Source organism: Cyanistes caeruleus, chromosome 8, assembly GCF_971803275.1.
Source record: "Cyanistes caeruleus chromosome 8, bCyaCae1.hap1.1, whole genome shotgun sequence".
Taxonomy (NCBI): Eukaryota; Metazoa; Chordata; class Aves; order Passeriformes; family Paridae; genus Cyanistes; species Cyanistes caeruleus.
Window position 1 is genome coordinate 5,960,112 of NC_141708.1, and position 24,235 is coordinate 5,984,346.

The 24,235-nt window shown below is 42.3% G+C and overlaps 1 long non-coding RNA gene across 3 annotated transcripts in view; it reads left to right on the forward strand.

The window, feature by feature from the left end:
* Nucleotides 1–879: 879 nt before the first annotated feature.
* Nucleotides 880–24,235, forward strand: part of LOC111931358 (uncharacterized) — a 44,098-nt gene continuing 20,742 nt past the window's right edge. Inside the window, exons 1-4 of one of the 3 annotated variants that reach the window (XR_002865521.2) lie at nucleotides 880–1,230; nucleotides 8,225–8,307; nucleotides 11,722–11,975; nucleotides 18,941–20,568. This is a non-coding gene — a long non-coding RNA (uncharacterized LOC111931358). Of the gene's footprint in view, nucleotides 1,231–8,224; nucleotides 8,308–11,721; nucleotides 16,018–18,940; nucleotides 20,569–24,235 lie in introns of those variants that run through there. The other 2 variants (XR_015289660.1, XR_002865520.2) reach the window with 2 other exon arrangements.

The window sequence follows — 24,235 nt, forward strand, 5'->3', positions numbered from 1 at the left end:
ACTCAGGCTGGGGAATCACAACCTGATGCCCTCCAGACTATGGAAAACACAACTAAACTCTCAGCTGTCTTTGCAAAGTGAGGTATTGGGGATTTTTTTCAGAATTGATAGAGACAAGAACTAACTGAGTCTGTGTAGCATTTGTAGTATGTAATTCCTTTTCATGAAATAGTTTTGGCATCATCCAGTCAGGGAACTGTGGAAAGCACAAAATGATAGGCATTGCTATTGGAGTGGGATAAAGCCCCACTCAAATCTGTGAGCAGCTCCTTCCAAGTCCTGCCCTGTAAATGCCTGCACCAGGATCATGGATGCAGGTGAAGCAAACAACAATCAGGAAGGACTGTGGAGGCAAGCTGAGACCTTTCCAAAAAGGTTTTGGAGGCTGGCAGTGCAGCTGTCCTGGTTCCTGTGCTGGCACCTGGCATCCTGGCTGGCAGAGAATCTGGGGTGCAGATGGGCTTCCCCCCACTTTCAGGCATTACCACCCTAAGTACATAAACCCCCGCACCACGGACATTTCTCAGCCAGGGCTCCCCTCCCTGGGCTCTGTTGTGGATGAGGGGTGCCCTCCCAGAACTGGGGGATGCAGGGAAGGGGGTCACTCCTGGAGGAGCTGAGCCTCTGGCCCCTGCAAACCTCACCAGAGCACCTCTCTGGTTTGCCTAGAAAGGCCTCCAAGCTGGGCTCCAGAAGACACCAGCAGCGCTCTCCTGCTTTCTTCCAGCTGTGCTGGCAAATCTCTTTCCTGAGCACTGATGGGAAATGAGAAAATACAGGCACAGCCCTGGCCTTCACTGGAACGACAGTGAGCCCCTCTGTGACCCCACTCCCCCACGCCAGGCCCCTCCAGCCCAGTTTTATGGGTGAGAAGGATCAAAGGGCTCCAAGTGCTCCCATATGGCAAATGGCCCTATACGTTGTGTATAATTACACACAAGCATCCCCACATCCATGTTCTGTCTCTATTAAAGATCCCTGGGCAGCAGCCAGCGCTGTTTTCCCAGGACAGGAACATTCCAGACGTCACGGCAGTGGCGTCACACTCTCGCACGCACGGCCTGGGGGCCAGGACGCACCTGCCCGAGGCACGGGATCCCCCCCACTGCCCTTGTCCTGCCTCCCAGCACTGGGATGGGGCAATTCCAGGGGCAGTGGAGCCTTTCCTCTGGACACCAACTGGAAAGGTGTTTTCCAGCCACAGGGTGGCAGCTGATGGAAGCCTTAGTGGTGAGTTAATGCTGCCTGGGTGAGTCTGACTCTGACCTTCCTTGAAATCAAATTTGCTGCGTGAATAGAACTTCCCAAAGGGGATGTTTGCTTTTTATTAAGACTGGGCAGAAACGGGAAGAAAATCAGACCTTCAGTCACTTATTTTAGGCTGCTTTAATCCTTTTTTTAAAGCAGTGGCTGCATGTGTGCATATGGCAGCCCTCAGGGCAGGACTGTCACCCCTCACCGGTGCTGGAACCTGGAATGGCACTGGTTGCACCAAAAAGATCATCTGCCATTGGAGACTTTGGGAATAGGAGGCTCAGGCCATAGGAAACAGGTTTTTTCTGATTTTAAAGGCTGACCTCTCTGGAATGCAGTTCTGCCTTGCTAGCTGGGTAGAAGGAGGCAGTTTCCTTGTGGCACCAAGATGGAAAGGAAGTGAGGGAGAAATGGATGAAAGAGGTATGAAGGAGGTCTAAAACTGAGACACAATATTTTTTATCTCATATTCAGTCAGCATAAAAAAAATTGGGAGATTCAGAGGGAAGTAGCCCTTGGTTCCATAAATTATATTTGACTTGGGAATGAAAATCCCAGTTCCCATTTTCAGCTTCATGGTGAAGCTTTGTGATGGCACCCAGAGGTGGGTGGTGTAGGGTCTGCATTGAGCCTGGTCACCCACCACCTCCAGATTTCTCCCTGCTGTTTGCTGGGCCAGCTCATACCAGATATAGGAAGAAAGCTTATTTTAGCAGAGCCATCTTACTGGGTAGGTCTGTGCTGGAGCAGAAGGGCACACAGTCTGCTGTCATTGCAGCCTGTAAGTGCCAAGCTGCCATCCCTGGTCATTCTCCTGGGCTGGAAATGGAGAAGTTCAATCACCAGAGTGAGTGCTCAGGTCAGCCTGAGTTCATTTCAGGCAGGCTCTGTTGCACATATGGGATGTGTTCCATGTCAGCATGCACCACTGCAAAACTGGCACTGCAGACTCCTGGGATGAACTGGTGTCTCAGATGAAGCTCACACAAAGATCCACATGAACACCTGGGCTGATATGGGAACCTCCTTTTCATAAATACAACGACTGTGGAACTTGGGTGGTGCCTGACTTTTGTTTTTAACTGAAGAAATTCCTCCCTCCTTCCCCTTCCAGCTATTCTTACCTTGGGTCACCTTCTGCAGGAGCTTGTAGAAGATCTCATTAGGGATTTTCCATCAATGCAATGTTTCCAGGCAGAAAATATACTGGCAAAGGAAAGCCTGTGTTTTGGGGTGGTCTGCCCAGCTAAGAAGAAAGAACAACCAGGTTTTTTTCTTCAGGAAGATTCCCCTGCTTCTCAGAGGGAGACCTTTGGCCATGACTTCCTGAAGGACTGAGTTTCTCCCCCATTTCTGTGAAGGGTTTCCTGAGGGTCACCCTGATCCTCTACAGACCCAGCAGGAAAGAACATTTTCCTTCTTTGCTCTCTACTTTCCCCTATTGTGTGTTAGCTGGCTGCTGTGGTTGGACTGACAATGCTGAATGCAATGTTGATACCTGGTTTGAGTCCAAGGAGTGTTTTATTCAAGTAATTAGTTGGGGAAGTAAAAGCCTTCATTGCTGTGTTTTTTCAGGGACTGGTGTGTTAGGTTACCTGCTGAGTTAGAGAAGTTACCTGTTTGGTTGTTTTGGGTTTTTTTTTCCCCAATCCTAGACTTGTGATAGCCTGAGAAAAAAAACCTGCCTTTGTAGAGGAACCCTTTAAAAACAGCCACAGGCACTCCCACCTTTTTCTGCTCAGTAGCCCAAGGGAAGAGTTAATTAAAAGTTCCTTCAAAATATACTCCTTACCACTCTCCTGTGTTTCAAAGGCTCTGGTGCTGTGCCAAAGTGGGAGCAGGCATACATTAAAGTGACAGGTACAAAAGAGGTTGTTATATTCCTTGTGCTCCCTCCTTCTCTGATCCCTCCAAGCTAAAGCCCCATAACCTAAACATTATTGAAAATGAAGAATAATAGTCCTTCTTCTCCCCTGCCTGTATAACAAGCAGATCATGACTGAGGGTTTAGCTTTTGCATGCAGCCTCCTTGGGCACAGGTTCCCAATCCCCTTGGGAACATTTTCCTGGAAAGAGCAGCTTGGTCCCACCACGGCTCTGCTGGCAGCACATCCCATGGAAGGCTGCCTGTGCCAGGATGATCAGGCCAGGACACCTTGATATCTACCAGCTTCTTGTTAAGAGTTGAGATAATAAAAAGTATCCCTCTTTATTGGGATACTTTGAATTTTCCGAGGGTATCCATACACATCAGCCTTTCTGAGCAGCACATCCCAGGTGCTACTGACTGCCAGCAGCACAAGCCAATGTTGGGTTAAGAGACAGTGATTTCAGAGAAAAAGGTGGCATCATCACTTCTCCAGCCTAAGATGGAAAGGTAATGACAGCCATCTCAAGGCAGTAGGAAGAGATAAACATCCTTCCCTGAAGACTGAAGAGAGAGGGCATGAATTGGAGCACATTAAATTAATCTAGCAGCTTGGCATGGACTAGCTTCCCATTTTCACAGTAAATGGGAGCCTTATTCTGTCAGTGTGCTGAGGATTTTATTTCTAGAGATTTATAGCCACAGGTTCTGGAGTGCTCTGTAATTACATGAGTTTACACTTGCAGGGACAAAGGCTGAGTAAATATTTTATTAGGCAATTTTTTATCTTATTGAAACTAAATACGCATGTGATAATTTGCCTGGTGAATGGGAGAAGGATAGTGAAATAAATAAGATAGTTTACACAGAGCCTTTTTTTGTGGGCTGCATGCAGAATCAGCAGCCACACAGGCCCAGGAGTGACACCAGGAGTGACACCCATAGCCAGAATGAGAGCCTGGGCAGAGCCATGAGGATTGGGCCACTGCTGGGGGGTGAAATGTGATATCCCACAGGATAAAAGGGACACTGGAATCCCTAACAGATATTGTCCTGGGACAGATGGATTTTTTTGGCCTTGTGGGTACCTGCCACCACACCAACACAGGCTGAAAACACCAGGTGCCCTTCTGAGGGTCCTTGAGGGATGCTGGCACTGCAGCGTCACACTCTGCTGTTGATTATGACAGAAATAATAACCAAATAAAATAAACATCAGCTTTTACCCAGGGCCTCTTGTTACTGCAAATTTGTCTGCTGTGGAATCATCCAGCTAGTGGAGCTGTGGAACAGACTCATATGGGAAGTGCTGTACAATCACCTGGGACACTGACCCATGAGTGCAGCAGGTTTATTTCACTGCAGTGGAAAAATTATTGCAGAAATTGAAGTATTCAAGAGCTCACCAGCAAGGCTGCTCTGAAGTTTACAGTTCTCACAAAGATGAGGGAGATCTTACAAGAGGAATGCTTCATTTTGTGGAAGTTGCTGAAATGAAATGGTTGCTACTGTCTGGTAAGAGGCCCTGGAAGCCAGGAATGGATGGAGCCAGCTGTGCTCACTGCTCTTCTCCTGGGCTGCCCCATGCTGCAATTCTGTGGTGTTGGAACAGTTTTTACTGTCATTTTTGGAACCCTGAGAGCAGGTCCCAACCCTGTGGCTCCTCTGGCAATGAAATCATCTTGCTCTGACACCACAAAGCCAAGGAGGTGCTGGCACTGGCTCCTTGGGGTGCTCCAGGGTCTGCTTTGCTCCTCAGCCCCAGTTTGCCAGTAGCAGTGGGGCAGAGGCTTGTGCCATTCAGTGCTGGGATCCTCAGGAGAATCTTTGAATTTACAATAAGTATCTACAATAATATTGCAGTTACACTTTGTATGGACAGAATATGGCCTGCCTGGGAAGGAGCCCTTTGATTTTAAGACAATTTACAATGAAGGGTGAACTTCCAGCAGCTTCCTGATGAGCAGATAATAAATGTTTGGATATGGCAGTTGTATGTGAAACTCATATTTGAAACTCTTGGTGAAGAAGCATTGATATAGTATATTTTAGCAGCAAGATGTTTATTAAGCATCTTCACAGACCCACGTGGAATTGACAAAAAAACAAAGATTACTATAGCATTTCTGAGTTTCATATTATTATTCTATTCACAAACAACTGCAGCCTGTTATAAGTCCCACGGCACAAAATTTTCTAAGAATAGTCAAGGAACCTTAGAATTAATTTATAAAATTTGGTAATCATTCACAACTTCATTAAATACTCAGATGCCTAATAATACATTATTCTTATCTTGATTTTAAATTTTAATTGCATGAAGTTTGGTCCCTCAATAATTAACACTTTGTATATCCCACCTAATTCATGAACTAATTGTAATTTCCTAGTTCTTAATGTTACTCACTAATTCTGCCAGTGATAAAGAATTGTATGTCAGGACTCCAGAGTAAGTGACATTCTACATGCACAATAATGACAAAACAAGTTAATTTACTGCAAAGTTGCTGAAAGACAGAGCTTTTTTAATTGCATATTTGTTACCTTCATTAAAAGGTAAGTGCCTCTTCAGTTATGTATTTGCCCATTTCTTACACATTAAAAAAAGTGCTAATGAACCTGATTAAAATTAATTGAAAAGGTCCAAGATCTGCAAAGAGATCCTAACACCAACAGACTTCTAATTACTGCTGAAAGATGGACCTAAATGGGGTTTAGCAGGAGACAGAAAATCGTTTTCCAGCGGGGAATGCGAAAGCAGCGCAAGAACTGAAGCGCCTGGTTATATCAGAGAAAATTCAGAGTGTCTGGACACTATTTCCTCTCCCTCCTCCCTGCTGAGAGCTGCTCTTCCTGCCCATGTCCCCTGGCTGGGCAGGCTGTGTGACAGCTGCACAGGGCAGGGCTGCAGCTCCAGCCCCTCAGCATCAGCTGGGAGGTGCCAGGGAGAGCCTGAATTTGGGCAGATCCAAGGAAATGCCCACAGAAGCGTGGCTGGAGGAGTCAGGGGAAATGAGATGCTGTGGATAGAAAGGGGGAAAGATGCAGGAGAGGGATGGGTGCTAGGGGGAAGGCTGGGGAATGGTACTGGATGGAGAATCCTGAACCCTGCAGAAGTTGGGCGGTGCTGGAAATCTTGTTTTATCCCACCCTGAGCATTCCTGGAAGCTGTGGTAGTGCTCACAGCCATCCAGGACGCTGGGAGACAGCATTCCCTGCCATACAGGCCTTATTTACACTGCCAGGGTGAAAACTCTTGTTGATTCAGGGAGTCAAGGCCTGCTTCAGGCACCTTTCTGACTTATTGGAAGCATTTTATCCTGCTGGTTTTGTGTTTTCAGCAGTCAAAAACCTCACTAAGCCAGAAAATGGAGCTCATTCCTTGTTATCAGCAAGATTTCTGTCTAAGGTGGGGAGATGGCATAATTATGTGTTTATAGCAAAAATATAGAGGTTGTCTTAGACAACCGTCAGTCTCAACAGACAATTTTATTACTGTAACCACACCCTTTATAGCTGCCCCTTTTCTTCTGTGCTTCCCCAATACCCATTGCCATTATTCCAGGATATTCTAATCTTATAAGAACTATTTTTTTCCTCTCTGTTAATAACACACACCACTTATCTTACTACCACTATATAACTGTGAAAGAAGAGAGAAACATATGAACTATTTTAATTTTTTTTGTTTTGATTGAATTTAAATCACTGAATGAAAAAATAGCTTCTTCTAGTAATTCTGCTGTAACTAACTCAGTTTGATATTGGTTCTATTAGCCTTCTAATAGCATGAAAGCTAAAAAATTAAATCGTTCCACTTGCACATTCATAATTATGTGCAATTAAAATCTTTACATACCCAAAAGTCTTATATGAAGCCCTGAACCCTTCAACTGTCACTCTTCATTATCTCCAAGCCTAACAATTTTACAGTGACACACTGTACACAATGAGATGTGCTAAAGAGGAAATATTATATTTTACTGATGTATGTGTTCTTTTAATTTCTCTGAATTAGCTTTTTGATATGGATGCTAATTGTTTTCTTTGAAAGGAGTCGCCACAGATATGTGATTTCTCTATGCCTGTTGCGCTTCAAAAAAAATACAGTTAATTGCAGGAAACAGGAATTTCTCTCTTTTTTTATATATTAAAAAAAATAATCAGCTGCATATCAAAGGAGTGAATCTTAATCCAACTTTCTGATTGTACATTAAAAAGAAACCTTCAGTTTGTGACCAGCACAGAGTATTTGGCGACTTTTGATGTTTCCCCTTTTCATTTATTCATGAGGCGAGATGAATAATTAAAACAGGACGTTTGGCAAAACCGACGTGCACACAAAAAAATATTTCCATATGAACTTCCAGTTCCAGCCCACGACAGTCTAGGAGACACGTTACTGCAGGGTTGTCCATATGGCAAGTGTGCAGGGAGCTCTGAAACCATAGACCTGGCCCTGACTTGGGATGGGGCCATCAGTGGCTGACAGCTGTTACTGCTCCACAAATGCAAATGCTGCCTGTGGGGGACACGAGAGTGGCAGAAAGGTGGAATTTAGGCCCAGTCCTGGGTGTGAGGAAGCCACTGATAATGTGTGACATGCAGGAGGAACCTGGGTTACAGCACAGAAACATCCCTGATGGAGGAGCAGGTTGCTCCACACTCTCCAGAGACAAGGTCCTTGGGATGGAGAGGGAATGTTTGCTCTTTGGTTTCCCACAGGCTGCTCACCAGCTAAATTTAACATTTAGTTTCAGCCACAATGTTACAGCAAGTGACATTTTTCACCCTAAATCTCATAAAAGGCTAATTTGACTTAGCTCTTATTCACTATAAGGAAATATTATCGGGAAGTGACAATATATCATGCATAGCAAAATGTCTTGAGCAGTCTGAGCTGGGCTGCCCTGTCTCACAAATCTTCAAAGGAACTTGTGTGTTTTACTCGTCACATCCTGCTCTATTTCACATCTCTGAGAACTCTGCAGCTGAAAGGCTCCTTCTCTTCATATCTAGCTCAGAAATTCCCCACTGCTTCTGACAAAAGTCTACGTTTCTGTTTGCAACCTTTCTAAATGTATTCTTCAATTTTTTTTGCAGAGCTGCAGTCCTCCTGAGCAGTGAGCTTGTGCAGCAGTGTTGGAATCACAAGTGGAAAGGACTCAGTGTAATACTCCATCACTGTATGTAACTGTCTCTTTAAAATTTCCCACAAATTTTTCTCATCTGGGAAAATTACAAATATTTAATTTTTTTTTCATTTTATATCTGCAGTCAGGATTTAGCTTCTTACACAGACAAAAGGACAAAAACTCCAGAATGTGGCTGGTTTGTGCTCGTCTGTGCACACTTTCAGGATGCCTCTGGAAAACAAACTCTAGTTTCACTCTGTCTCCTCTTGGAGCTTCACCTTTGCCTCTGCATTTCCTGAAGTGGAGTCTGTGGTTTCTGAATTGTTTTACTATGACTTTGTCTTGTTTTCCCTCCAGAGCTGTGGTCTTTGCTTACATTCTCTGAATGGCAAAGCCCATTTGTTTCTTTTTATACTTCTGTCAGCTTAAACTTCCATCAGCCCTCTTCTCTGCTTGGGGTCTCTGATCCCTACTCAGACCTTATCTCAAATTAGGGATTCCACAGGCTTCTGTAAAATGAGGATCAACTTAAATTCTCAGATTAAGTAAAATGAATAATTAAAATAAAAATTCTGTCTCTATTTTTCTGTTCCTCACCCAATGTGAGGATCATCTCCTGTTTCTGATCTGAAAATATAATTTTAAAAGCTAGCTTTTCCCTCATTGACGTTTTTGGTAGCTCCACCTGCACAGATTTCTTTCTCAAACTTTTTTCTGAGGCCCATGAACATTAGGATGGGGGAAGCTGAGTACAGAGATTTGTTCCATATTCTCTCTGTGGCCTCAGGGCATATTTAACAGTGTGGTAGAAAGACAGTTTCCCAGAGACAATCTTCTTAGAAATTAATAAAATTTTAATAACATTTATAAAATTAATCAAAGTTGTTTTGTTTTTCCCAGACTCCCTTTACTCATTCTCACAGAAATTTAGTCAATGGCTATGAGCAGATGAATCCTCACCAAGTGTGAATTCCCTTCCCCTGAGCTCTGTTCTTCCAACGTGTCCTGACTGCCCATTATGGGCATGGAGGACACAGACCCACCATCCAAAAGAGAAATATTTAACGGGGTGACTGTAAAAGAAGTGATCTTGTGGTGTTTTCTTTTCCACAGAGACTTCCTGAGGGCTTCTGTGTGGAAGACTAACTCCCTTTGCTTATATTGTTATTAATATAAATAAGTTGATTAAGTGTCTTGTTTAAATTGCATTTATCACATTCATCCTTGTTGAAAAATCCTCTTCAAAAATCTGAGTGGCTGGAGCATTTGAAGAGAAGTGTTATACTCACAAGAGTGATAATGAGATAGGTGCAGCTGGGAATCAGGTATATGAGAATTACTGAACACTTGGCAAAGACTGTTATTCTCTTTCTCCCCCTCTTCCCCTTCTAATGATTAAAAATAAATTAGGACAGATATTTGTACACCACCAACAGAAGCTTGTTTGTTATGTCTTACACAGTTCTTTCAGGTTGTAGGTTCTTTTTAATTTCTTTTTTTTTTCCCTTAAATTACTGAGGTGTATTTTCTAACACCTCTTCATGCCATCCCTTTCCTGGGAAATTGATGGTGTCTATGACCCTGTGCCTCCACACAGGAACCTCAGCCTTTCCTTGGATGTCACCTACATTTTTTCTGAGATTTTGATCAACACATATATATTTTCCTTTCTACATTGTGAATATGGTAGTGGCCTAAAGCAAGTGGAAAACAGCCCAGCCCCCTGTATGGAATTTCCCAGGACAAGCTGGGTATGGCATAGCTTCAGTGCCCCTAGTCCTAGTCTCCTAGGGTATCCTAGTCCCAGATGAGTGGAGGCAGAAGGCATCAAGAGCATTGAGCACTCAAACTCCTCTGGGCTGAAGGGACATCCTCTGTGCAGTTCTCCAGCTCAGAAGATAAATGAGACTCTGGTAGTCTTCTGAAATTCTTTTGCCCAAAGAAGGGATAAAATTGTTTTCAGCGGCTCCAGAATCCGTGAAATAATGTAAACAAGAATCATGATTCTTCTTGCAGATCCATTGATCCACATGTGTGGTAAGAAAGATTAAGGATGAGTTTCTTGTAAACCCATCACTGAGGAGTTTTAACCACCTGGTGCAGGAATAGCTGTTCCATGAGTCATGTACAGCACGCACAAATCCTCTCAGCAACCACAGCCAGAGGGTTACACAAGCCCCATTCAGCACCACCCCTTCTCGTGTGGGTTCTGCCTTGCTTTCTTGGCATATTCACTTTGAAAAGATTGATAGAAAGATGAAAATATAAGAAAGAAAAAATGGCAACATAAAAATCTGCTTTATGTTTCTAATTTCTTGTTCCTGTTAGTCACTCTGGTCATATCCTCAGCTAAGTGGAGTCTAACTGAACAATAGATCAGCCTGGATGGCAGCTCTGCTGCTGTACTACCAACCCAACAAACAGCATTTTTCCTTCTAGCAAGTTCCTTTATCAGACCAGTAACAAGATGTCATATAGATGTTAAAAGATTATCCATTAGTAAAAATACTCCAGAAGAAAATCAATATATTTAGACAGCATTCCTACTTGAGTAAGAAAGAAATGCTGTTGCAGGCGTAAGAAATCAGCTCAAGAGTTCCTAGGAATGTGTTGTTGAATGGGGTTTTTTTGGCCTACAATCTGTTGAGCACATTTGCTCCCACAGTTGCATCTCTGCCACACCACGGTGTCGAGGCACGTAAGGCTCGGGGGGACAGTGAGGATTCACTGCAATAAAAAATTGAACCATCACAGAGACCTGCTCCAGTCACCCAGGCACTGACAACTGACAGCAGCAGCAAAAGTCCTGGGCAGAGCTGCAGCTCTGGGCCCTCACCTGCCACAGGCTGAGCAAACAGAGGCAAAAGCATCCCCTGGTTACAGGTTTCCTCCAGTTCTGCCCAGCTTTGAATCTGTGCATCCCAAAATGTTTTCCCCAGTGTTTTACTCTGGACATCCCTCTAACGTGGGAGATGGACTTGGAGAAAGCACTTGAATGGCCTCAGGAGACATTGGAATTGAGTCTGCCAGAAGAATCTGAGGGAAGGGTCACAAGGAGGGGACAGATATGGTGACTTGGCATCATGAAGGAAACTTCAAACTTGTCTCACAAGTCTGCTTGGAAGATAGGGCTCTTAAAAACAACCTCTCACCCCAGTGCTGCAGGACCTAGTGCTGCTGTGGATGACCAGGATATATCCTCCCAGAACAACAAAGAAGAAAAACCAAAGTTCTGCATTTGGTCGCTGAACTGAGACATTTCTGTTAATCCCAAAAGAAAAATATGCATTTCAATCCCCAGTGTTAAAGTCATGAGTTCTATTTTTTCATTTTGAAATAAAAAGTTTTTAACACAAATCTAAAATTATTTTTTAACAATTTGACAAAAACAACTTTTTTTTTGTTGTTCTTCTGAAATTTCACTGAATCTAATGCAAAGTCACCACTTTTTTGTGTTTTTTCCAGTTTACTCTCCATTGAAAAAACACTGAAGGGCCCTGAAAAAATTTAAAACGGACAGTTCCTGTTGTTTTCCTGTGAAAGAACAGTGAGTGACTCAGGTGGAAATCCCTGGCAGAAGGAATAGGTGGTTCCTGCCCTGGAAAGATATTGAGTCTGTTCTGAGAAGTTTCCAAACAGAGGTGAAGCAAGCAAGAAAATGAATCAAGAGTCTGCAAACAGCAGATGCCATGTAGGAGACAGTGAGAGTCAGCAGACAGGTGAGGCAGGACCTCAGACACATTTCAAGATCAATTTTATGTTTTCCCTGATAATAAAAGTCAGAGGACAGCTCTGTGTAGCTGCAGGAAGGCTCCAGATCTTTAGATTTTGAAATGAAGTGTTTGTAGATCGCTGAAGATCCAAATTATGCCAAAATTATGTTATTAAAGCGTAATCATCTTGTTAGCTGCTTAGAACATTTTCTTCATTATCACTTCATTCATACTTATGATGATGAACAGATGGTACCAGTGTCACAACGCAGCATAAATCACTCCCAAATGTTGTTTGAAAACACAGTTGGAAGGTGGTAGGGACATCCTCCTGCTGATGAGCCTGGCTCACTCTGCTTGCTCTAAGAGGAATTACACAAACCTGCTTTGCCACTTAACCTGCTGGCTGCTGGCACCAAAACGCTGCCAGCCCTGTGCCAATGCAGGTTGTAGTCATACTGAGAACAAAGTATATTTATATTTCCAGCAAAAACTGGTGAATTTAAGCCCTGAGTAGCCAAGGAAATGGTGCAGTTGGAAGCTGCCTGTTGCAGTTTTAGCAGCAGTGGAGCTGGGCCTGAGAGGGGAGCAGTGGGACTGTCCCAGGCGCTCCCTGCACCCACAGCCCAGTGCTTGGTTCAGAGGGAAAACCCAAAGTTCAGGTTTATTCCAGAGATCAGTGCTCTTTCAAAAATAAACCCCATCATTAATCCCTGTAGTATCTCCCAGAGTGCCTGCACGCTGCCCCTCTCCCCAGCCAGCAGCTGGAGAGCCACGGAGCTCAGGTTTGTGACCTCCCCCTGGGATGGCTGCTCGCCCTGCTTTGGGCAGGTGCACCATGGCACCAGCGGGAGGAATGGAAGTGCTCACAGCAAACACTCCCAAATTCCACCCAGAAACACAAAACACACACTCCAGACCCCAGTCCCCAAATCCAGGAGACACAGCTGGAAGTCAAACCCAGAGGACCAAAGGAAACGAAGGTGCACAGGCACAAAACCCCCATGGAAGCCGAAAAACAGCTACCATAAAGCTACTGAAACCTATTTAAAAAAAAACTCAACCAAACAGAAAACCAAAGGAGCAAAAAATGATTGTTAACACTTCTCAAAATTATACAATATAGAATTTTTCCAATTCCTTCTTCACCCTAATTCTGTCTCTCACCCTCAAGATGCACCAAACATGGAGCAGAGCCTTTGTTTCCTAGGTGTAATCTACATTACTCAGGCCAAAAGAGCAATTTGATCTCTACCTTCAGCTCAAGGGGGGTGAGTTTTGTCACTGCATGAGGTAAGAACCCCCTGCTTAGGTTGTTAGAAGTATTTACATCTCTAATTCCCCTTGATTTCCCTTTGTAAATTTGGTTTTAGCTCTCAGAAGAATTTCCTCACATAAATCTTTTACCAGCCACTAGAGGGGAATGTACAACGCAGTGAGAAGGGAGACAGTGACATGGCATTAAAGTTGCAGCCAGTTTGCTCTCTCAGATGGAGCATTTAGTGTCATGCTGGATCTTTACAATTTTTAGGAGCTAATTTCACGTTTATCAAGTGCTTTGCTATTTTACTCTTTTCTGTCATATTGATTCCTCTCACCTTCTGCCAGTTTAGGCTAGTTTATGTTAAAGTCAGGGACTCTTCAGGTGAGAAAAAGATCCTTACAGACACTTAATTTGATGCTTAATACCCTCATAAGCCCATAAATCATGCATTTGAGAATGTGATCTCCACTGAAACACTGTCCTATTCAAAATTGTTTACAGTGTATAGCAAGTACAGCATTTCTATCCCAGGAGAAATGTTGGTATTTCAGCTTTTCTCTCAATTTAAAACGGTATTGAAAGTAAGATTCAGATTTTTTTTGTGTGTGTGGGATGGAAATTCCACATTAATTCTAGTTCGGAAATGACAAACAGATTCATTTGGGCGTTCCTCTACCAGAATGAAACTTTCAGCTCTTTTGAAACGGATGTTTTTTTTTACTCCAGTCTCTGATAAAACAATGTGAAATGTCCTGCGTCAGGAATGCGTTCCTCGGGAGCGGATGGGAGCCAGGCACTGCTGCCCTGGAACTGGGATCTGCCCTTCCCTGCAGCCCAGACTTCCTGCAGAAGGGACTGGAGCATCTCTCTTGCAAGGAATGGCTGAGGGAGCTGAGGATGCTGGGCCTGGAGAGGAGACAGCTGAGCAGGAACCTCATCAATACATACAAATATCTTAGGGGTGGGTGTCCAGATCACCTTCAGTGGGATAGAACGAGGGGCAACAGGCACAAAATGAGACACAGGGATTTCCATCTGAGCAGAAGGAAAAACTTCTGCTCTGTGAGGGGGACTGGGCACTGGAACAGCTGCCCAGAGAGGCTGTGGAGCCTCCTTCTGGACATTTTCCCACCTGGACATGATCCTGTGCATCCTGTTGTAGGTGCAACAATGCCTGTGCTGGCAGTGGGATTGGGTCAGATGACCTCCAGAGGTTCCTTCAAACTCCAACCAGTCTGTGAATCCGTGATTCAGAATATGTTCCAAGTCAAATGAAACAGTTAATTCCATTTTTATGTGTAAATTGCAAATATTCAGTGAAAAAAATCTTTCCAATAGAAAATTCTGATCTGGCAGTAACTGCATTTTTATTAGGGGAAAAAAATTCTCTTAAAAAAAATAATTATTTATCGTCCTGATAAAAGATTCTCAATCATCTCTGGTTATTTGCATCAGAGATTTACATTTCAAATATATCTTGTTCATGAGCCAAATTTTTGGCAGATAGGAATTAGCAGGTTCAAGTCAACAGAAATAGAGGGACTGACCAAAAAAAGAAAGGAATATGCATCTCTACATTTTCAAATGCTCTCTCCTGATACCATATAGATGCACACTGAATTAAACTGTTCTGCAAAGAGGCTTTCATTCGATCACTAGAAGGTCACAGTACCCCTTCAGCCTTCTCCAAACCCCAAAAATCCCCATGCATGCTCTCTAGGAGATGTGGAGCTCCCATACATTGCTGAAGTTGGCCTCTACCTACAACCTCCTGAGACATAATCTCTGGATTTGCCCATGGCACACTCCTTATGGCCCAACAGAAACTTTGCCATGCAAATAAATCAGGTGCTTGACTTTGGACCCTCAGCTTTTGTATTCAGAGCGCAGTTTGTGAGGAGATGAAGGCAGAAGTTTCAGATATTTCTCTCAAAAAGGGCAGGTAAAACTCTCCACTTGAATTTGCCATGTTTTAGGTGTGTCTTCTGCTGGGGGCCCCGTGAGACCACTCCTGTGTGTGGTGAGTGGCCTCGAAGTTAGACCAAAGCTCTTCATTGGTATTCAGCTGATGCCAGGGAAGCACTAGTAGGAGCTGATGGAGCAGACAACACACACTTCTCTAAAATTATCACATTTAGTGTGATTCCCATAATAAAATCATGAGCCAGCATGGGGAGCCTCCTTCAGTTTACACAGGGAGACTTGGGGTCTCCAGACAGTCAGAACAGAGCCAATGTTTCTGAGTAAACTTTGTCAGGAAAACAGATTAAAAACTCTAGAGGCTTAGCTAAATCTTATGCAGGAAAACACCTTGTTACCCTCCTGATTTAGAATCATAATTTAGTGCCAGTGAATAATACATATTGAGTGGCGTCAATTATGCCTTTGTAACAAAGTTTACACGATGAATTTTTTCTTTCATCTAAAATGCACAAAATTGGCTTTTCCCTTCTGATTATTATTATTTCACTGTGACTAGTTGTGCAATAGTTGCTACAACCAAGTTTTGATGGCTCATTAATGAGTTGTTTACTGCAAATAGTCAATTCTCCATATGTAAATTCTTCTGGTTGGACACATTAGCCTTGTCATATTGATGTGCCTCTGACTGAAATATTATCACATCTAGAATTAGCATTTAGGTTTTAAAGCAGTGGAAATAAGCCCCCCTGCATTCAAGAAAACAAGAAGATACTTCCTTAAAACTGTCTCTTTAAAATCTGCTGTAAACCCTAGTCATTCTGTTGGTGATCATTTATACAGGATGAATGAAAAAGAAGAAAAGAACTCCTCCAGTCTGAGATGGATTTGCAGTCTCAGATTCCCATTGATTTCTAGCTCTAACCAAGTATTTACCTCCATTTTTACCTGTAAGTAGTGGTGTTAACTGCTGCAGTTCACCCTTTCACATTGGTACCATGGGGCAGATGGACATGCGCAGTCTGATGCTTTAAAGCCTGTCCTGAGACGTGGTTACCCCTGGAGTCTGGACCCATGGCTGCTCTTGCTCCATGGCTTCCTTGACCTGTGACCAGAATCAGCCAGACCAGGGAAGGATCATGCTGGCTTACAAAACCAGCAGTTCAGGTTTTATAATCCCTTGGAAATGTGAGCGCTGGACGCAGCCAGAAACTCTTACATTAATGGGAATGCTGGACATTAATTACATAATGCTGGAGATCAGCTGCTCCTCTCTCCATTTTCTGTAGTTGAAAGAGAAAGACATTTTTCTGATACATTATCACCCACATTTTTATTTAAATAAAGATGGAATTTGGATTCTTATAAGCAACATACCCATGGCAGGCTGTTGCAAACAGACCATCTTTAGGGTCCCTTCCAACCCAAACCATTCTCTGAGTCTTTACTTTCTGCTAGCTTTTCTGCCTTGTTGTACCTTCCCCAAACCCTGTTGTCCCCTCCATCCCAGAACTCCCCCCTTCTGTCCCAAAGAAAGGAGTGTGTTCATCCAGACATCCAGTACTGCATCTTACCTGAACTGAATTACTGAGTGTGAATTCTGTGTGGGCTGAAAGTGAAAATCTAAGCCACATTCCCTTTCTCCTCGCTTTAGGAAAAAAAAAAAATCCCAAACAAACCACCCAGATTCTAACAAACTGCTCTGCAGGGATTATTTTACCTTTCTATAACTTAATTTCATTTTACCCCTGACACAATGGACTGTTTTTGACAGTCTGTATGTTCCATATATTTCAATATCCTGCTACCTCTGGCAGGGAAGAGCTGAAATTTCATGCCAGATACTGAAGGTGATGTGCCAAGAGACTTCTCTGAAAATTTGCTTAAAAAATAGAAAAAATTACCTCTATCTGCAGCAACACAACTTCCTAAGCAACTACTGGTAATAGTTAGCTAGGCAAGAAATTGGGAAATAAAAAGTGAATAGTCCAGTTCCAAATGGTACCTGACTGTTGCCTACACAGAAAAATGCAAATTACTCATGAGGAGCTCGGTCATCCTTTCACTGCAAGGCAATGTGTCAGCACTGGGTGACAAAAGCTGATGCCCTTGTCCCCCTGCTTGTCCCACACACCATTCCATGTTGCTGTGTTGTGAGTTGCCTCCAGGGTTCTCACCCTCCAAAAGACAGGGCTGAAGGTTTTGGTTTTGAGAAGGTTTTGAGACTGTCATATCAAGAGGGTTGGGGAAGGAATAGATCTGAATGTAGAGATTATGACAATCATGGCTCATTCTTTGGAAGAAATACGATCTGGGCAGGCTGAGGTCACGATTGTACAGGCAGGCAGTGAGTGATTTGCCACACTTTAAAGTCAAATTCATAATGCTCAATATTTCATATCCTGCAAAAGAAAAAAAATTTCCCCGTGATTTCACAAGTAAGTTGTTTGGCTGTTTCACAGATGGTGCTAGAAAGGAGACATTGAAATCATTTGCCTAATGCAATTGCATTACCAGAAATTTTAAGAACATCCCATCTCAATTTACTCCTGCCTCTCAGATAGAACTCCTCTCTGAGTTATTTGAAACTAGTTTATTCAAGTATGCAGTGACTCTGGGACATTTGCACAGCAATGTCAGATGCTATCTGGGAAATAAGTAGTACATTTGCAGTCTCTGAAAGTAATTTTTGATGACACCCTTAAATCAACTTCATGGTCAGTTTTCTCATTTTGAGCAAGAACTGGGATTCCATTGTGATAACTGAAAGCTGCATGTTACTTGATCTACAGTAATGTAGAATAATTACGAGTCCATTGCACTTCATTACACTACTGTAATAGGCAGCAGGTCAGTGTTTGAGCTACAGCTGCTCTGAAAATTGAGCTGACACTGATACTATGGTAGAAGTGATAGCAAAAGGCTCTCATGCAAATTGCTGAAATTAGCTTCCACTCAATGGGTTTTGAAATGCAATACATGGCTCTGATCCGAACACCTGGTTTTGACTAACATTTTTTATCTTGGATACAATGGGATGGTCATGAAATAAATTAATTGTTCCATGCAATCTGCCTTATAAAAGGTCACTGAAATGCCAGAGGATTCTAAATACCACACGACTGCTGGACTCTGACTAATAACATTCCCTAACACGCCATTGAAGGCTATCTGATGGTGGTTTTATTTAATTCAGATGATTCTTACAACCATTTGCAAGCATTCTGCTCCTATATTCACAGGACATTTCATTGCATAAGACACTGCTATTTTTATCAATTTACCTAATTTGTCAAGCCTTCAGGAGAGAGAAGTAGGCAGAGGCTGTGAATAATAAGGTGCTTTCCTTTCACAGCCAGCCTGAATCTACGGATTCAGAATCTATGGATTCAGAAGGATCCCCTGTGCAATCTGTCTTTTAGTGACATGGAATGATGCATGGAATGATCCTCATTTCAAGTCAAATATTCCCACAAGATCTCCCAAGAGCACTCAGGCTAACACACCACTGACACACTCATTGCTGTTCAAAAATAGATATGGGTGTTTTTAAGGAAAATTAAATATTTCTCCTCTGAAACATTAATGTAATCAAACCATTCATTTCAGTAAGTTTAGTTCTGCTGGAAAACAATTGTCTTAGCAGACATACCACATCCACACTCTGGGGAGTGCTTATCAATACATGGAAAAAAAAGAGAAATTTGACACGTGGAGAAAGAAATCTTATCTCTAGAGTTTTTATAAAAAGATGTACATGCACATGTAAATGTTTTCTTCACTGCAGCCTGCCCAGCCACACGCTGTGTGTATCTCACAGAAGATGTTGAGTAGCTCCAGCCCTGTGACACTGGACTGGTGTGTGTTCCATCCTGTCCCTGAACAGCCTTGAATCAGCTTGGGGGATCCCAGCTGGCACCTTCCTTTCTTCTGAGCTGAGACTCTGCAGTACCTGCTCTGTTTCTGCCTCTGGCATTTGGTGTTCAGTGTGATGAACACAGGCCTCTTTTTCCTCAAAAACCCCTGAGTTCAGAGGGAATCCTTTGTCAGCTGCCAGCACATCATTAAAGAATAGCCATGCTGCTTTTCATATGAGGTGGAATCATTTAAAATGCTGTAAATATATTACTGAAAATATTCCCTTAACATTTGTATCTATCAGCTTCAATACATAGACAAAGGGATATTGTGAACATCCACAGAGATATCTGAAATCTTACCCCATTAATGCACTGTGCAATGCCTTTAGATTGTGCACTTGTCTGTATCTTTCCTAACCTCCTGGGGGATTATTCCTAGAATTGACTACCACTGTTTGTTTGAACTGTTTATAAATTAATAAAAAAATCAATACCTGGTTGTAAATGCCAGCTAATCACAAATAGCTTTGTACAAATTAGAGCAGGGATATAAGAAGAAAGTAAATGGACAATGCCTGTGAGGGTGAAAAAGTCAACACTCAAAGTTCATCTGCTACCTGAATGATTCCAGAGACAGCCTATTCCTGTGGTTTTGTTATTCATGAGAAATGGAAGAGGAGGAGGAGAGCTAAGCAAACATAGCCCATGCTGTATAGGCAATGAATACAAAGAGCCACTAAGCCACGAGAGTAGCAACTCTGGCAGACAGAACTGGAAAATCATCATCTGGATTTCAAAATGGAAAATAAAACCCAAAACTTTTTTACCAATTTCTGGATTGATACTTGGGAGGGAATTACCTGTCAGATTCAGCCTCATGGCTTTTCTACCTCAGGAAACACTTCTCTGGTTTAGCTATGATGATTATGGTATAGCTGTGCTGGCCATGAGGTGGGATTCACACTTACTGTACTGTAGAGTTATTAGAAGATTGATGTATTTCCTCCAAAAGTTACATCTGTGACACATGAAAACATTTCCTTTTCTCCATATAAAACAATTCTTCATCTCCATATAAAACAATTCTTTGTAAAGGGAATTCCCCAGTTTTCTCAGGTTCAAAGGATGACAACCAAAGAGAAAATAGAAATGTATCATGTCATCAGCTGTGCTTCACCTCACTCAAGGAGATCCCAGGGATCTGTCAGTACATTTGCTGCCCAGTGTCAGGCCCTGACAGGAAAGGGTCAGTGCAGGCAGCCAAATTGGCAGGGTGAGGACACAGCCTGGGACTTCTGCATCACACAGTGGGATGGACTGGGCTCCAGGAATGGCAGATCCACTGGGAAATGAGGGGTCTTCCTAAGGGATCCTCCACCTTTTGTGCTTCAGTCTGCTCGGTCCATCTCATCCTGTTTTCCTGCTTTGCAATGATAGCACCAGCAATATGGTTCAGTAAGAAGTAGTGGGGACTAAAATGTCAGTACAATACAATTTCAATGTTGTAAAGCAAAGGGACTCTGTACAGACATCCTCTGTGTCTAATAAAACCTATTTCCTGCTTAGAGTTTTGTGAGGTTTCTGTTTGGCACCATTATTTTCCACCAGTACAACTACCTGCTGAAAATGTGCTAATTTTTTTCCATTTGCCAGGCAAGAGTTGTATTCTTATTCATTTTTCTGATTGATGCAGATGTATGCTCTAAAAACCCTTCAAAAAGCATTTTGTTTGGTTGGTTGGTTTTGTTTGGGTTATGTTTAGGTTGGGTTTTTGGTTGTTTGGTTTTTGTGTTTTTGTGGCTTTTTTGCGGTGTTTCCAAAATGGTAAAATCCTGTCTGAACTGATGTGGGAGCTGCTGGGCAGGACTTGCATGAAACTTCAGTTCACTTGCTTTAGGCTGTGAAAAGCAGTTGCAAAAGCAGATTGCAGCATCCACAGAAGACCCTGTGAGCACACCCAAAAACTTACCATTTTGGATAAATTGCTATTTTCATGTACTCCTTTTCCTCACAGCCACCATCCTTTCAGTGTATTTATTCTCATTTCAAATTACCAATTGAGCCTTTCATCTACAATACGAGGGACATTACCAAGGTATTAGTAGTTAAGCTGCTTTGTTAATTACAGCCAGGCTCCTCTTATTCCTGCCTGTCAGTTCAGCAGCAACAGCAGTGCCAAATGGGTCTCCACTTGCTCTGCAGTTTGTGCTCACACACAAATCTCTGGTGCCTGAGATTTCCAGGTTTGCAGTTCAGGCAGAAGACCTGCCAAGGTCACCACTCCAGGCTGAGCTCAACATCCACTCCAAAGGAAATCTCTGAAAAGTGTGTGTCACCCTTCCCAGGCCTTCTGCAGGTCTACACATCCCGTTGTGTCCATCCTGCATCCACAAAGGGGCATGGTTATATTTCCTGTGTGCTTCTCTATTGCTTTCCACAAAATAGAAAGGTTTTGGCTGGGGTCAAAGCTTTAAGCTTGTATTTCTGCAAAACTACTCACTATAACACCAACACTGTTCCTCATGCTTAAAGACAAGCAGGACTTCAGTACATGCACAGTCAAGTGTTTTTCCATTTCCATCACAATCCATTTACCTACATCAAATTTCAACACCAGTTCTCTTGCCCTATCACTCAAGAAGTTGATAAGGCCCTTCTTCAGGTTTTCACAGTTAACCTGCATGTTTACTATCCTGGATAATGTAAGTATCCTCAGAAGATTTCACTAAGAGAATTGCTTTATTGGTGACTGCAGGGTCTGGAAGCTCTGGGAACCAGGCAAGCCCCTAAATTATGATCCAGAAGCCCTGGAGGCATGCACTTGTCACTGCTCTATCCATCCTGAAGTCTGTTCAGATGAGAAATCTGCCAAAGCTTAGGACAGCACATTCACCAGAGTATCCATATTTAAGAGGATGGAATTTTGTGTGGTACTGCCATTTCCAGTATTTAGAAGCAAAAATAGGGGAACACAATTGTAAATGATGATATTGCTATCACTGAATCTCTTTCAAAAGACCAGATACAGTCTGCAGACAGTTGCATTGTTTATATTTTTAAAGAAAGCTCATGCAAAATAAAAAAAAAATAAAAAAAAAAAAGAAAGAACAAACTCTAATCTTTCGGGGCCAAATGATAGCTAAGGAAAAAAACAAAGCCAATTTATTTTTCCCTTCTGTAATTCTGTTTGTGAATAGAATGTAAATCAAGTTAGCTGGATAATTTGCTAAAACCCATGGATGCAATAATTCTTATGTTGTTCTAACAGAGAAAGAAAGTAGAAAATGTTACAGGGAGAGACAATATGCAATTATGTATGAATACTAACACCCTAAGGGACAAATTACCAACAATGACAGTAAAATACTGCAGATTTCTTTTTGTGCTACAGTATAATTGACTTATACTTTGACGAGAAGAAACAGCTTAGCTTTGGAGAAAATTTTAAAAGTACAAGCCATGTATTTTCTGGGGAGTATATAGCCACTGGTTTGTTCACTTTTCTTTACCTGTGATATTGACTGCATTCTTTTATTTTTAATTTATATATGTAACTTTATTTCAGAATATATTTTTTTATCTGTTCAAGAAATCATTAACCTTTTATTTAATGGTATTAATTATGTGACTTCAATTACTTAATCAAACTTAGTCAATACATTCAATGTAAACACTTTTAAAATCACATATGGGAAGCCTCCTTTGTTGTTAAGTGAAGGAGAAATAAATCTTTCTCTAATAACTCACATGAGCTGAGCCTCAAGGGGCTGCTCCCATCCATCAACACTACACCTTGTAGAATCTGCTGCGTGGTTACAGCAACTCCTGGAGCAGGAGTTGATGTAACCTGATAAGCAGCAATCTGCAAACACCAATCTTGGGGCAGAATAAAGACCTTAATTTGAATTTTATTGTTAACTTCAAGGAAATTTAAGGAAACACAATCAAAGTGTGCTGGTCAGCATCCAAGGTATTTTTTGAGTCATATTTGCAAGGTCAACGTGATTGTTCTTCAGATTCCCTCCACTCTACTGCATAAATGCTCTGATTTTTCTAGTTTTTGTAGGGTAAAGGAGTTGTCTGTTCACAAGCAAGTTTATGTTTCATCTTTAGAGGTGTGATACTTTTATAAACACAGGGTACCTGGATGTGACCAGGAGTAAGGCCTCCAAAGACTGCTTTAAATAGACAGCTCTGGCAAAGACAGAGCAGTTTTTGCTTGCAAATCAGTTTACAGAGTATCTTGGAATGTCTTGAGCTGGTAAAGAACCAATAAACAAAACAGCAGATTCACAGCAGAGCAGAGCCAGGTTTGCTTTTTCTGTCTCCTTGATATTTTCAAGGACGCTCCCTTACTAAAGGATGGAAGAAGAAAGGCAAACATATATTACACTGTTAAAGACAATTAAGTCAAATTAACTAGAAAGGTTTTGAACTGCAAAACTGGTAACTAAGTTATGTAATATCCAGAAGAAAATGGAAATTAGCAGGGCTTAGCCTAACCTAAGGAGATACAAATTGGGCTTTAGCCTTGCCCAGGGAGCAGTGAACGTCGTTTTGCTACCTCTCACACAGGTAACAGCTCATTCAGAATGCTCCATCTTCTCTTTCTTCTGTACAGTCACAATGAGTGGGTGGAAATACTGCAGCTGAGAAATATCCATAGACATTCCAGTTTCAGCTGGAGTTAAAAACAAAGTACTGGAAAGCACTGAACAAATGTGAGACCTGATTGGCATGAATTCTGTTCTACTTGACTTAAAGCATCAACCACACCCGGTCCCAGAGCTCCCAGTTTCTCCTTCATAGCTCCTTAGGGGCTGCTTTATTGAATTTCACAGCCAGAGCAATCGGAAAGATATTTCAGATCTCAAGGTGTCACTTGTACAGCATCCCATGCTGCAAATACTTGTGTTAGCACCCAAAAACCTGTTAGAACCTTACATAAACAGAAGGTATTTTGTCCCCTCATGATAATGCCATTACTCTACTGTGTAATGTACACCCAGAGTGCTGCAGAGTAACAAAGCTTTGAAATGATATCAGAAATTTGGTTGTACATCTATACCTATGAGTGGTCTGAGCACTGAAACAACTTACCTGCTCTCTGAGCAATATTAGAGTTTGGTCAGTCAGATGAATTTGCTTTCTTTTCTTTCCTGAACCAAGGCTTTTAATGGGCTGAGGAGGCTGGAAGAGATTTGAGAGACAAGAAGTGAGCA